The sequence below is a fragment of the Myotis lucifugus genome, unplaced genomic scaffold, assembly GCF_000147115.1.
Source record: "Myotis lucifugus unplaced genomic scaffold, Myoluc2.0 scaffold_69, whole genome shotgun sequence".
NCBI lineage: Eukaryota > Metazoa > Chordata > Mammalia > Chiroptera > Vespertilionidae > Myotis > Myotis lucifugus.
Window position 1 is genome coordinate 5283565 of NW_005871117.1, and position 12138 is coordinate 5295702.

Sequence of the window (12138 nt, forward strand, 5' to 3'; positions counted from 1 at the left end):
CGGATCCCACCCCACTTCCCCAAGATGGAAGCTCCTTGGGGAGGAGGTCGCGAAGGAGCGGAGCCCAGCAGAATAAGACGATGAGCAATACATTATTCTGTGCCAGAATGTTTGTTCACTTCAATCAATGTCTGAAAAGTATCTGCCCTGAAATCTCTGTTTCCAGGATATTGGTCAAATATTTGAATGGGCAGCCAGTTAATTGACTGAGGCAGAGCACTTGACAGTGAGGCAGAGGGAGAGGCTGCGGGGCACAGGGAGACAGCAGAGCCCTGAGCTGGGCCTGGTGGCTCCCAAGCCCTAGCGGTACCACCCCGTGCTCAGGGCCGGGGGAGGAGAGAGGCCAGAGGCGCTGGACCAGTGTGGGTTCTGGAGCCAACCTGCTCACCTCCCCCCAACCACCTGGCCCTGGGCAAACGGGACTCAGTTTCCCCATTTGGAAAATGGGGTAACAGTAGTGCCAAGCACCTGGGGTTATTGGGAGGATTAAAGATTGGTGCAGGTGGAAGCATTTCGACCTGTTCCCAACCCTGGAGGTATTAGCTCCTATTGCTAAGTTATTATGACTGCTCTGCTGGTGGCTGAGGCCTTCCCAGTGAGCCTCACCCCGCAGCAGGGGTGCAGAGGGGGTCCCTGAATGTGTGCTCACACCGGGCCCTGCGGCTGGCGACTCCTCCCCTCCTCATGGTCTTTCCAGTCATCCCCTGAGACTGCCTTCCCCTCCCCAGCCTCCTGAAGTGTTTGCTGTGTCCACATGCTTGGGCTGTTAGGGCGAATTCCCTGTGCAGTTGTGTTCTTCCTGGGACCCACACTGCACATGTCTGGTGAACTGGTGGGTGGGTTTGCAGTGGCTGCCATTTTGGCTAAAGAAAGGTCCCTCCCCTTTCTCGTTTTAAATTGCTTGAAAACATGGGTTCTGTCAGAGAGACGGGGTGGGAGGGTGGCATGTGGCCCTACCTGGCCCTACAGAGAGGACTACAGGCTGGAGCTGGTGGGAGAGGAGGAGGCCCTGTCCCTGCCCGTGACCCATTTCAGCCTAGGGTCATGGAGTGTCCAGGGGATGCTGGGTCATTCCAGCGGCTCTGGGGGGCCCAGGCGAGTTACCCACCTCCAGTGGCTTGGTATAGGGGATGCCCACAAAGGGTCAGGGACAAAAGACCAGGTCAGTTAAACAGCCCTCAGGAATCGCCTCTCTCCCCACCCACAGGGGCCCTGAAATGCTTGGAGATTTTATAGAGAACGGAAGTCTTGGGTTTGACAGGCACGAGCCAGGGACCTTTATATTTCTAGAGATTCCATTACCACCCACAAGCTGAGGAACCCTAGTACCTTATATGTGCTGGTCATCAGCCAGACCATAATTATTTTAGGTAAACCTTAATATTCCCATTTTACAGATGAGGAGACTGAGGCACAGACAGAAGAAATAACCTGCTCCATCACCAGGACTTGAGCCAAGTTGGCCCTGAGAAGGGGGTGTGACCAAGGCTGCTCCCCCAGTCTCTCCCCCAGGGTGCCTTGCCCATAGCAGGCACACAATAAATAGCGGTGCCAAGGAAACGCTGACAGAAATATTGGTGCAGATGTCAACATTTTTTGTCCCTCTGGGAAGTCATGAATCAGAGCTGCGTGGGGGCAGGAGGTGGGCGATGGGCTGAGCTAGTAGAACTCCATCTGCTTCCTCCCCCTCTCAGCAGGGCACCCCAGGGCATCTTCCCCCTGCAGCCCCCACCCCATCCTCTACTCCTCTTTCCTGCTCCAGCTGAGCCCAGCTCAGAGAGACACGGAAACAGCCGTGTGGGGTTGTGGGTGACTTTAGGCTTAATATCTTTGTTACCATATTGCAAAAGGGCACACCTAAGACGGTGCCTTACGTTTAATCTTTCTCTTTTATTGCTTTTGCTCTTGTATGATTTAACCTTGCACTGGGTATCAAGCTAGATAAATAAAAACTTTTATTTCAGATTAGCCCGGCTGGGGGTTGCCTTGAAAGCTGAGCAGTCATCCAGGGCGTCGGATGAAAAAGGGAGCTGGGAATCTGAGCTGCTTAGAGGGGCTCATCTCAGGTTCAAAGCCCCTTAAATATCTGAGACCCTTTCTGAGGTGGGCGGGACAAAGTCTCCCATGTCCACAGCCGAGGGAGGCGGAGGTTGGTGACCACAATCTCCCCAGCCCAGCCAGCCTTCCTGCTCCCCAATGCTCCTCACCCTCGTGCTTCCTTCCCGATGCTTAACACAGTCTGCAAACACTGCCTTTGCTGACTGGTTTTCACTCTTCCCCACTAGAATGTGAGCTCCATGTGGGCAGTGACAGCGGCTTTCCTTTCACAGTTGGTCCTCAGGGTCCAGCATGGAGCCTAGCACATAGTAGGCACTCAATTAGTATTTGCTGATTAACTCAATGAATGAATGAATGAATGAATGAATGCATGCATGAATGAATAAACAAATCCTAGGGTTCCAGTCTGGCACGCAAACCATGGATTGACACAAATTGGTTGGTTTCTCAGGCTGAATATCTGGATTTGAGTCCTGGGCCCACCACGTGTACACCGTGTGACCTTAAGCACGTTTCATGAACTTTGTGAGTTTTAGCTTCTTTGTTCATGAAATGACTGGCCAGCCACATTCTGGGGTTGTGGTGGGGGTGAGAGATGATGTCTGCAGACCAAAGCAAACTCTCACATCCGTTGCAAGAGAGACAAACAAGATGTTCATAGCGCAGTTTGTAATCAACCCCTACAGCCATCGACAGGAAAATGAATTACGTGTGGTATTTTCACATAATAAAATAATATGTAGTAATAAAAAGGAACAAATGATACCAGGAACATGGATGAACCTCAGATATATAATATTCAATAGAAGGCACAAGAGACTATGCATAATTTAAAAATAAAGTTCAGGAACAATTACATCTAAGCAACATGTTGTCCACATGTATATGACAAAATATTTTTTAAAGCAAGGGAATGAAAAAACACAAGATGCAAAGATGATTATGTGGACAGGAAGATGGGGGATGGGCCGGAGGGGGACCCAGGCAGATGTAAGGTATGGGTGATGATGTAGCGCTTGGGCTGGCCGGTGAATTCACAGACACCCACAATATTATTAAAATTAATAATGAAACTAAAGAGCCCCACATGGACCAACGTTGATCCTGACCCAAGAATTATGTGTAAATCAGCGGTGTGCCTGAAGTATGCCAAATTAAGAAAGAGAAAATGTCAAAATAAATGGTTGCCAATTTCATAATTCTCCATAGATCTCAAAGCTCTGGGAAGTCCAATACAAAGCAATTATATTAGAGATGAGAAAAAAGTTGAAAAAAAGCCAACTTTTAAAATAAGACAAATGCCTGTTGGCAAAGGGAAACTAGACTAGAACTTCCCCCCAAGTAACCTGTGGCTACAAACTAGAATCACCTTCAGCCCCCGAAAGCAACCTTGGCCATGACTGTCTACCAGCCCCAGGCCCACTGGAGAGTGGTCCCCTGAGCGGAGCTGAGGCCCATTCCCTGCCCACCTGGATGTGGACGCAAGGGGTAGCAGAAGAGGTTCTGATCGGGCCCAAGGGGGGAGGTCTTGGGGTACATGGGGCACTCAGGAGGCAACATAGTCACAGCAAGGGACAGATGCTGCTGCCCATGAAGAGGGTGTGGGGAGGAGGAGATGCAGGAAGGGAGGGTCTTAGACCGTGTGGCAGTGAAACCCACTGACCACTGTCATTCATGGGAGAGAAGCAAGAGGGAAGCCACGGCTACTAACAAAGAGCAGACAGGGTGTCGTTAAAGGAGGGAGGAAGAACACAGAACAAGACTATGGCTCATCACGAGGGCGAGCACAGGGGAGTGATGGAGCAGGAGGGAAGCTGAGAGGAGGGAGGAGATGGGGGAGATGAAGGCAGGCATTGCTGTGGCTCATCAGCAGGAGTGTAGTGTCCGTGTGATAGCTCACAGCTGTTTAGGTGTGGTGGTGGGAGACAACTCAATATGCCAGTGCGTTTGTGTAATTAAATATAGAAAGCCCCCCAGAGGCACCGTCCCTACATATTTTGGAGAAGAGAGCCATGAGATGTAATGGGATAAACTTGGATACATTCATTCCAGCTCTACAGAGAGGGCCTGTCACTGCTAGTGGCAGCTGGCGGGCTGGGTAAGCAAGGCTTGGCGGCCCACCCAGGCTCAGGGAAAGTGTGCTGGGATCGGTTAGTGATGTCTGCCTTGCTATGGGATTGGGGAGTTCTGGCACATGTGCTGACATGGGTCTAGGCCAGTGGTTCTCAACCTTCTGGCTTTTTAAATACAGTTCCTCATGTTGTGACCCAACCATAAAATTATTTTCGTTGCTACTTCATAACTGTAATGTTGCTACTGTTATGAATCGTAATGTATCTGATATGCAGGATGGTCTTAGGCGACCCCTGTGAAAGGGTCGTTCGACTGCCAAAGGGGTCTCGACCCACAGGTTGAGAACCGCTGGTCTAGGCAGTCACAGGTGTAAGATATTCCTATCCTTAGGAATATGTCCCTTTCTGCCTAGGCCACCACCAGCACCCCAGAAACCTACACGCAGAATTAGAAGCTCCTTTGGCTCCTCCTTTTCTTGCACCATTTCCCGTGCGTCACCAGAGCCTGCTGACTCCTCCCGCACGTCTCTACATCGATCCCGCTAGCCCTCCCCTAGCCAGGTGCCAGCTCCCGTCAGCAGACTCCTCTTCCAGTGCCTCCTGCTCTGACCATCCAGACCTCCCACAGGGGACTCTTCTGATGACCCCGAGTTCACCCTCCCCATCCCAGGCCCACTTCTTTCGCCTTCTATGCCCTCCACCAACTGGCCCCCCCACCCAACTCTGATCTACCCTTCACCTCTCCCAGGCCACCTGGGCTTCTTCCAGGTGGGCCGCTCCCCCCGGTGCCCGGCCAGATGCCCTGAAGCTCCGGAGGCTTCCAGGCACCCACTGTGCTCCCCCACAAGAGCTTGGCCTGCGATTCAGATATCCAAAGCCGCCTGCTTTCTCCCGAGTTTTCCCTTCTCTGGGGGGAGAAAAATGCCAAGCAGCTTAATCACAAAGGCTTTGATGTGTTTCAAACGATGGTCTCCTGTGATAGCTGCCCCCCTGCCAGGCCATGGCCGAGGGCGGGGGGTGTGGGTTTGTGCAAGCCTGACTGTATCTGATTATTCTCCCTCCCTTCACATACTCGCTACACACTCATACACACATTCACCCACACACATTCACTCACACTCACATGCACACACACACTCACACACTCACACACACACACACACACACACACACACTCACACACATACAGCCTTCACTTCAAAGCACTCAGTGTATTTTCAAGAAATGGCCTCACTTGATAACATTAAAAGCAAAATCCAGAGTGGAGTGAGGGCTTTGTCCTTCACTCATATACCTGGGCAGGTCCCCGTGAGGCTGGTGGTGGTGAAACCACTGCTTTCCAAGCGGGGAGGGAGGGTTTCAGCCCTGACGCTGCTCACCTATTCTTTATTAGGCCAGCACTTCGCAACCTGTGTTTCATTATGCGCCCCCCCCTCCATTTGAGACACTTTTCCTAAGCACCTCCCCACCCCTCACCTGAAATGTCAATACCACGGATGTAACCTATCTGTATGTATAGCTAAGCTTTATACATAAAAAGAGAAAGATACTTTTCACCCCTCAGAACAAGTGCTCGCCCCTTGGGAATGATGTCTGCAACACGTGTTCTTCTAGACCAGCGCTTCTCAAAGTGTGGTCCCCAGCGCAGCAGTGTCAGCGTCCCGTGGACCCCCCTCCCCCAGTGAGTTTAGGGTCAGGTGCAAGATTTTGCATCCGATGACACTGATGCTGCTGGTCCAGGGACCCAGCTTTGTGAACCATTGGAAACTGGGTGTATGTTGGAGATGGAGAGACTTGGGCTCAAATCGCTGCTCTTCCGTTTGGCCGCCGTGACCCTTGGCCAGTCTCTGACCTCTGTGGGCCTTGCTTTCCTTGTCTACAAATGGAGCAATTGTCTCCCTCGTGCACTGTTGTAGGATAAGCGTGTTCGGCCAGTGCCTGGCACACGGCAGGCACCCAATAAAGTGCCCCTCCCCCCGGGGATGCTGCAGAGCTGCAGAGGGCCGGGAAGCAGGTTCGGGGCAGGGGAGGGGGGAGGAATGGGGGCTGCAAGGCTGGGATGACGGGACAGGTTAGGCCTCTTCAGCCTCCAGAGAGGACAGTGGAGTGTGTCAGGGCGGAGGGGGCTGTCACGCAGGACAAAGTGGAAAGTGCTGGCGTGGGCTCGCTCACCAAATCCTCCCACCCCAGGTGGCAAGGGCCCTCCTGGCACCGCAGAGGAGTTGGTGGTGTCAATTAAGAGGAGAGAAGCAAGTGACAGAACTCATCAGTCTAGTACAGTGGTTGGCAAACTGCGGCTCACAAGCTACATGCGGCTCTTTGGCCCCTTGAGTGTGGCTCTTCCTAAGCCTTAGGAGTACCCTAATTAAGTTAATAACAATGTACCTACCTATATAGTTTAAGTTTAAAAAATTTGGCTCTCAAAAGAATTTTCAATCGTTGTACTGTTGATATTTGGCTCTGTTGACTAATGAGTTTGCTGACCACTGGTCTCGTATGTGTGGAAAATGAAAACCCTTCCAATACAGGGAGAAGGACTCAGACAACATCAGAACCACATGGAAGGCTGGTCAAAGGGGTTTCTAGGCCCCGCCCCGGAGTGTCTGACAGCAGTTCTGGGTGGGGCCTGAGAATTCAGTCTAACAGGTTCCCAGGTGCTGCTGCTGGTCCACGGCCCCCACTTTTAAAACCACTGCTCCACAGTCTCTGGCAGACGGGCTCCCTATGGCAGGTGCCGAGAGAGGATGGACAGTCCGGTGCTTGTGGGAAGAGGATGGCAGGACCGGATCCTGGGCTGTGGCGCCCTTGGGCTGACGGAGAGCCTGCAACCAGGGCTCCTGGCCACCTGGGTGAGCCTGGCTTGGCGATACGTAAAAGCCACAGCCAGCAATACGGCTTCTGACAGCAGGAGGCAGGCTTGCTTTCCCCACCGATGGGTGGCCGGCAGGAGGACAGTGGCTGACATGTGCTGAAGGCTTACTATGGGCCGGCCTGGGGTAGACACTCACCCAACGCCGCTCACTGTATGTAATGGTTTCAATTACTCTTATTTTCACAACTCTGTGAGAAAGATACCGTTGGCCCCAGTTAAGAGAAGGGGAAACTGATGCTTCGAGAGTTTCAATCACTCACACAAGGTCACTTCGCTGAGAAGAGAGGACCCTCTCTAAGTAGTTGGAGTTAAATTAAGCAAGTTGCCTGGCCAAGGGGGCTTTAAATGCACCTCAGGCCAAAGGCTCGTTCTGGGCTCCTCCCATCAACTGTCCCACCAGGGACACCCTGTCAGCGTGGCCTCCTCGCCTCCTTAGGCTCTGTCTGTCCCTGTGTGCCCACCTCGATGCCAGCTGGGGCCGGGACACTAAGGGCAGCCTCCCTGCTGGCCTGCTTGCTCCCTCCTGCCCTCCTCCAACACACTGGCTCCAGTGGGACCACACGGACTTCACACAAGGCCCTCTGACCACATCCCTTCCCTGCTGGACTGGCTCCTTGCTGCCCTCAGGACCAAGGTCATTGTCCTGAACGGGCATTCCACACCCTGCATGGCCAGGCCCCACCTCCCTTTGTGGCCTCCTCTCCCCACGGCCTTAAGTGCTGCGCTCAGCCGTGCTGAATCACTGCGGTTCCATGGACACCACTCTCTCCTACTCTTGGATCTTGGTGCACGCTGTTCCCTCTGCTTGCAACAGACCCTCCCTCCACCATTCCCGGCTATTCCAGCTCACCAGTCAGGGGTGGCCTGGATGCTCTGTGAGTCTCCTCACCCTGATGATGGCGGGGGAGGCACCCCCTCCCATAAGTTCTTTCTCACTTGTTATGGATATTTCCAAACACACAAAAGTAGAGAGGACAGTCTAACAGATGCCCTGAGAACCATCACTCCATGGCAACAATTATCAACACAGCCTGTGCTTCTCTTCACAGCATCCCACCCGCCAGGGCACCACAGTCTGCCCCCGCTGCCACAATGCAAGTTCCTTTGGCCCGGACAGTGCCTCCACCTCCCCCCGCCCCAGCCTCAGGACATTAGCACAGGTCTTGGCCCAGAAAAGACCCTCAATCAAGAGTCCCCATTTGTTGAGCATTTGCTGTAAATTCAGAATCTAGTTCACTGAATCCTCAGAGCACCCCTGGGAGGCACGGGCTATTATAACCTCCATTTACAGATTGGAAAACTGACGCTCGGGTTACACAGCCGGTCAGTGGTGGAAAGCAAGCCAACGCGGTCTAATTCAGGAATGGAACTACCCATAGAAATAGAATGCGAGCCACAGGGGTTATTCTAAATTCTCTAGTAGCCAATAAAAAGGTGAATTAATTTTCATAATATGTTGTATTTGGCTCAGTATATCTAAAATATCATTTCAACATGCCATCAATATAAGGCATTATTAATGAGATATTTTACCACCTGTTTTGCATACTATGTCTTCAAAGTCCTGTGGGTTATATGTACAGCACATCTCGATTCTGACTAGCTACGTCTCAAGTGCTCAAGAGCCACTGTACTGGCCAGCACAGCTAGTGGTCACCTCCCGGACAGGGGCCCTAGAGCCTCCCTCCCAACCACTTCTCCACTTAAATGAGTGAAGGAGAAAATGAGAGAGCAGGACTCCCAAGGACCCCTGGCCTTGATGTTTCCTTGACAATTAATAATGCTTAGTATTTGATGGCCTTTTAGAGTCTCCCTGGCACCATCTGATCTGCCATGGAGATGAGTCACCCTGCTCACTGGATGAGAATTATGGTGCTAAGAGGGGCCAAGCGCTGGCTTGGACACAGCACTGCAGGCGGCCGAGCTGGGCCGCGAACCCACAACTCTGGACTCCAAGTCCAGCGCTCTGCGGGGAAGGGGGCGAGGCTGCCCCTCGAAGCAGGACTGTCTGTGTGGCAGAGGATGTCTGTCTGCTCAGACCCCAGGCGGCCGGCTATTGGGACAGAGGCTGCAGAGCCCTGCTCTGGCTGGGCCCCGGAGGAAGCCATGCCCTTGGAGAGGGGCAGGCCAGGCCAGGCCCAGGGAGAGGATGGGGCCCATGCCAGGTCCTCTATGGGAAAGAACTCTGTCATCCTTCAGTCTCAGTTTGGCCACGAGAGGCTGAGAACAAATTGGTGGCAATGAAGCCATAACTTACCTCTGAAGGCCTCTTTGTTCTTGGCAAACAGAGGGGTCATTAGTAATGGGGAAAGCAGCGGTGTGCAGACATAAATCCCCAGCTGCAGGGCTGATCCACAGCGCAGAGGGGACCAGGCCTCAGGGAGCCGGCAGGTTAACCCTGTGCCAAGAGTCACTGTGGGCTCAGGCCTGTGTCCATCCATGTGCAGACTGAGCCACCCCTGCCCTGGCTCTGGAGGCACCTGGAGACTTGGTCACCCACAGTGGCCCTAAGGACTCCCACCTGCTCTGGGAGTCCCCAAGACCCCTGATCTGTCTGTCAAATGAAAAGGGCTGCAGAGCACCTGGGGCTGGAGCAAGCCCCGCCGGGCACTCAGGCCCAGCTTGGGACAGTCAGCGTGAAGCTGCCCTTGTGGGCAGCCCTTCTTCCTGCTTCCAGACGCAGGTGCGAGGCCAGAGCCTTGCAGGCAGTATTCTGTGCAGCGGTGTCTACGCTGGTTGAGGGAAGTAGAGCCGAGGCCAAGTCCCAGCCTTCTGTCACCTGCTCCCCTGGGGATCTGCCCTCCTGCTGCCTGCTGCTGTGGGCTCCTTCTGAGGCCGGCTCGCAGGGAGACTATGCCAGGCCAGGGCCGGAGGAGAAGGGCAGGCAGGAACAGGTGGGTGGCAACAGGTGAGCCAGGTCTCGGGATGGGGAGGGAAGAAAAAGAGGAGGACTGCCCTTTCCTCAAGCTGTCGGGAAGGATTTGGGTGGGATTGAGCAGTGACAAACAGGCCCGTAGCGGCTGCCCTGCGACTGTGGTCCAAGTGCCACCTTACCAAGGATGGCAAATACGTGCCACAGGCATGGATGGCCCTCTCTTTCCACACCCACAGCAGGTTCTACCCACTGAATTCAGCACGCGGCCTGTTTGGCTTTGTGGTCCTCTTCAGGCAGCCATCACCAATCAATCAGCGTTGGCATGTGAGAGGAAACCCATTTGTCATCCTTTCTCAAAGCCCCAAAACACATCTGTGCTGGCAGTGGGAATCGAATAAAGCTATGCTAAGTGCTCCAGGACTTCCAGAAGTTTCTGCCACCTGCCCCCACCCTCACACACATCCCCTACCTGTAGGTTCACTTCCTGAGTCTCCCTTCTCATCTTGTTGTTTGCACTGGGAACTTGGTCCAGGAGAGTATGTCGCTGGACACTCATAGGAAGCGTCCTATGGCAACTGCCCCCAGATTCTAAGCTCCAAGCCCAGGCCAGACACCACAGCTTCAGCAGCTCCACCCTCTAGCCTCCTGCTCCAAGGGAAGGGCGAAGGAGGAAGAGCTGGCTGGGGTCATCTGGGAAAATTGGAGACCTGGGGGGTGAAGACCGGGAACCCAGCATGGACCTGGAATGGACCAATTGCCCTGCAGGATGGCCTCCCAGAGTCATTGCAGGAATTTCCGGTCTGGCCATGACCTCAGGCCAAGCCCTGGCTCCCTGCTCCCCAGCCCAGAGGCAATGAGATGAGGGGACAATCCCCCACTCAGACAGGTGTCCCCTGCACTGCTGCCCCCCCCCCGACTCCATCACCCTGGCGGCTCACTGGTGCTCCCTCCAATCTCCAGTGCAAGTTCCTTGTCACCAGGAGGTACTGGCTTTACTTCCCAGTTTGGAAAATGCATGGAGACCAGCAGCAGCCTGCGCCACCCTCCTCCTCTGCCCACCAGAGGGGACTCCGCCTCCAGCAGGGCGGCTTCCTTCCGCGGACCGGCCTGTCCACAACCTGGCCTAAGGACCGACCACCTGCATCTGACCACCTGGGCGCTGCGAGGAAGGACCATCCTGGCCACCAGCCCAGGCTACACAACGAGATCTCTGTCAGTGCCAGGGACTCAGCATTTTTGGGAGGAGCCCCCGGCGATTCTTGGCTTACTAGGGTTTGAAACCCCACCATCCTAGAGTAACATTCATTCACTCATTTATTCCACAAGTACATGTTGGGGCCTACTCTGCTGGTAGCAGAACAGGGAAGCGGGGTGGGGGGAGCAGAGGCCTAAACCCACACTGCTGCTCTGCACCGGAGCTGGCCTGGCACTGCTCTGGGCCTTGGGTCCCCTGGGCTTAGAGGCACGATAGCAGTCACGCCAGCAGCTACCGGTCACAGGGAGCCCCTTATACCCTCGATCTCCTGCATTTCCAAGGATGTGAGGGGTCTCCTTCCCTCCAGCAAACCCCAGCTTCCCGAGAGTATTATTAGCTTAGAACAGTAATAATAACAGCTAATACTTACAATACCTCATATACATGAATTAAGCTCTTTACATATACTGTCTTCTGACCTTTGAACCACCCAAGGCAGATGCTCCTATTGCTTCTGTTTTATGGATGAGAAACTGAGATATGAAACCATCTAAGGCAATATGTTCAAGATCCCAACCTCTATGTTCTTGGTCACTACATCTTGGTGCCTTTTGAGCTTTAGGGCGAAAATGCCCCCAAATGCCATCCCTATCCTCGGGGGTGTGGTAGAGAGGTGTGACGGGGTGGACACTGGCCTGGTGGCCTGCCATCCTCGTGGCCATCAGTCCGACCTGCTTAGATGGACCAGGCTGGCCCTTCACTGCCTCGTGGGCAGAGCAGGGAGGCCATGTGTGGGCAGGGGTGAGAGGACAGGGCCAGAGCCAGCATCTGTACGTGAGCGAGCAGCTTCTCACGGAGGTCTCGCCAGCTCCGTCTCCAAAGCCACCCGCCCTGGGACAGTCGGACGGAGCTGCTGCTTCAGTCAGTCTCTGGGTGGAAACATGGGTCAGGGGATCCATCACCCAGAGTCTGTCATTGCTCTGCTCAACCTAGAGATCAGGGAGGGAGAGGAGGGCGTATGTGCCTGCCCCGCTCGAGTCCAGACGACACATAAATTTCTAATGGT

At 53.9% G+C, this 12138-nt stretch overlaps 1 protein-coding gene across 1 annotated transcript in view; it reads right to left on the reverse strand.

The window, feature by feature from the left end:
* The window catches only part of LOC111826336 (cadherin-23-like), a 172592-nt gene that overhangs the window by 26244 nt on the left and 134210 nt on the right, over positions 1-12138 (reverse strand). The window lies entirely within an intron of this gene.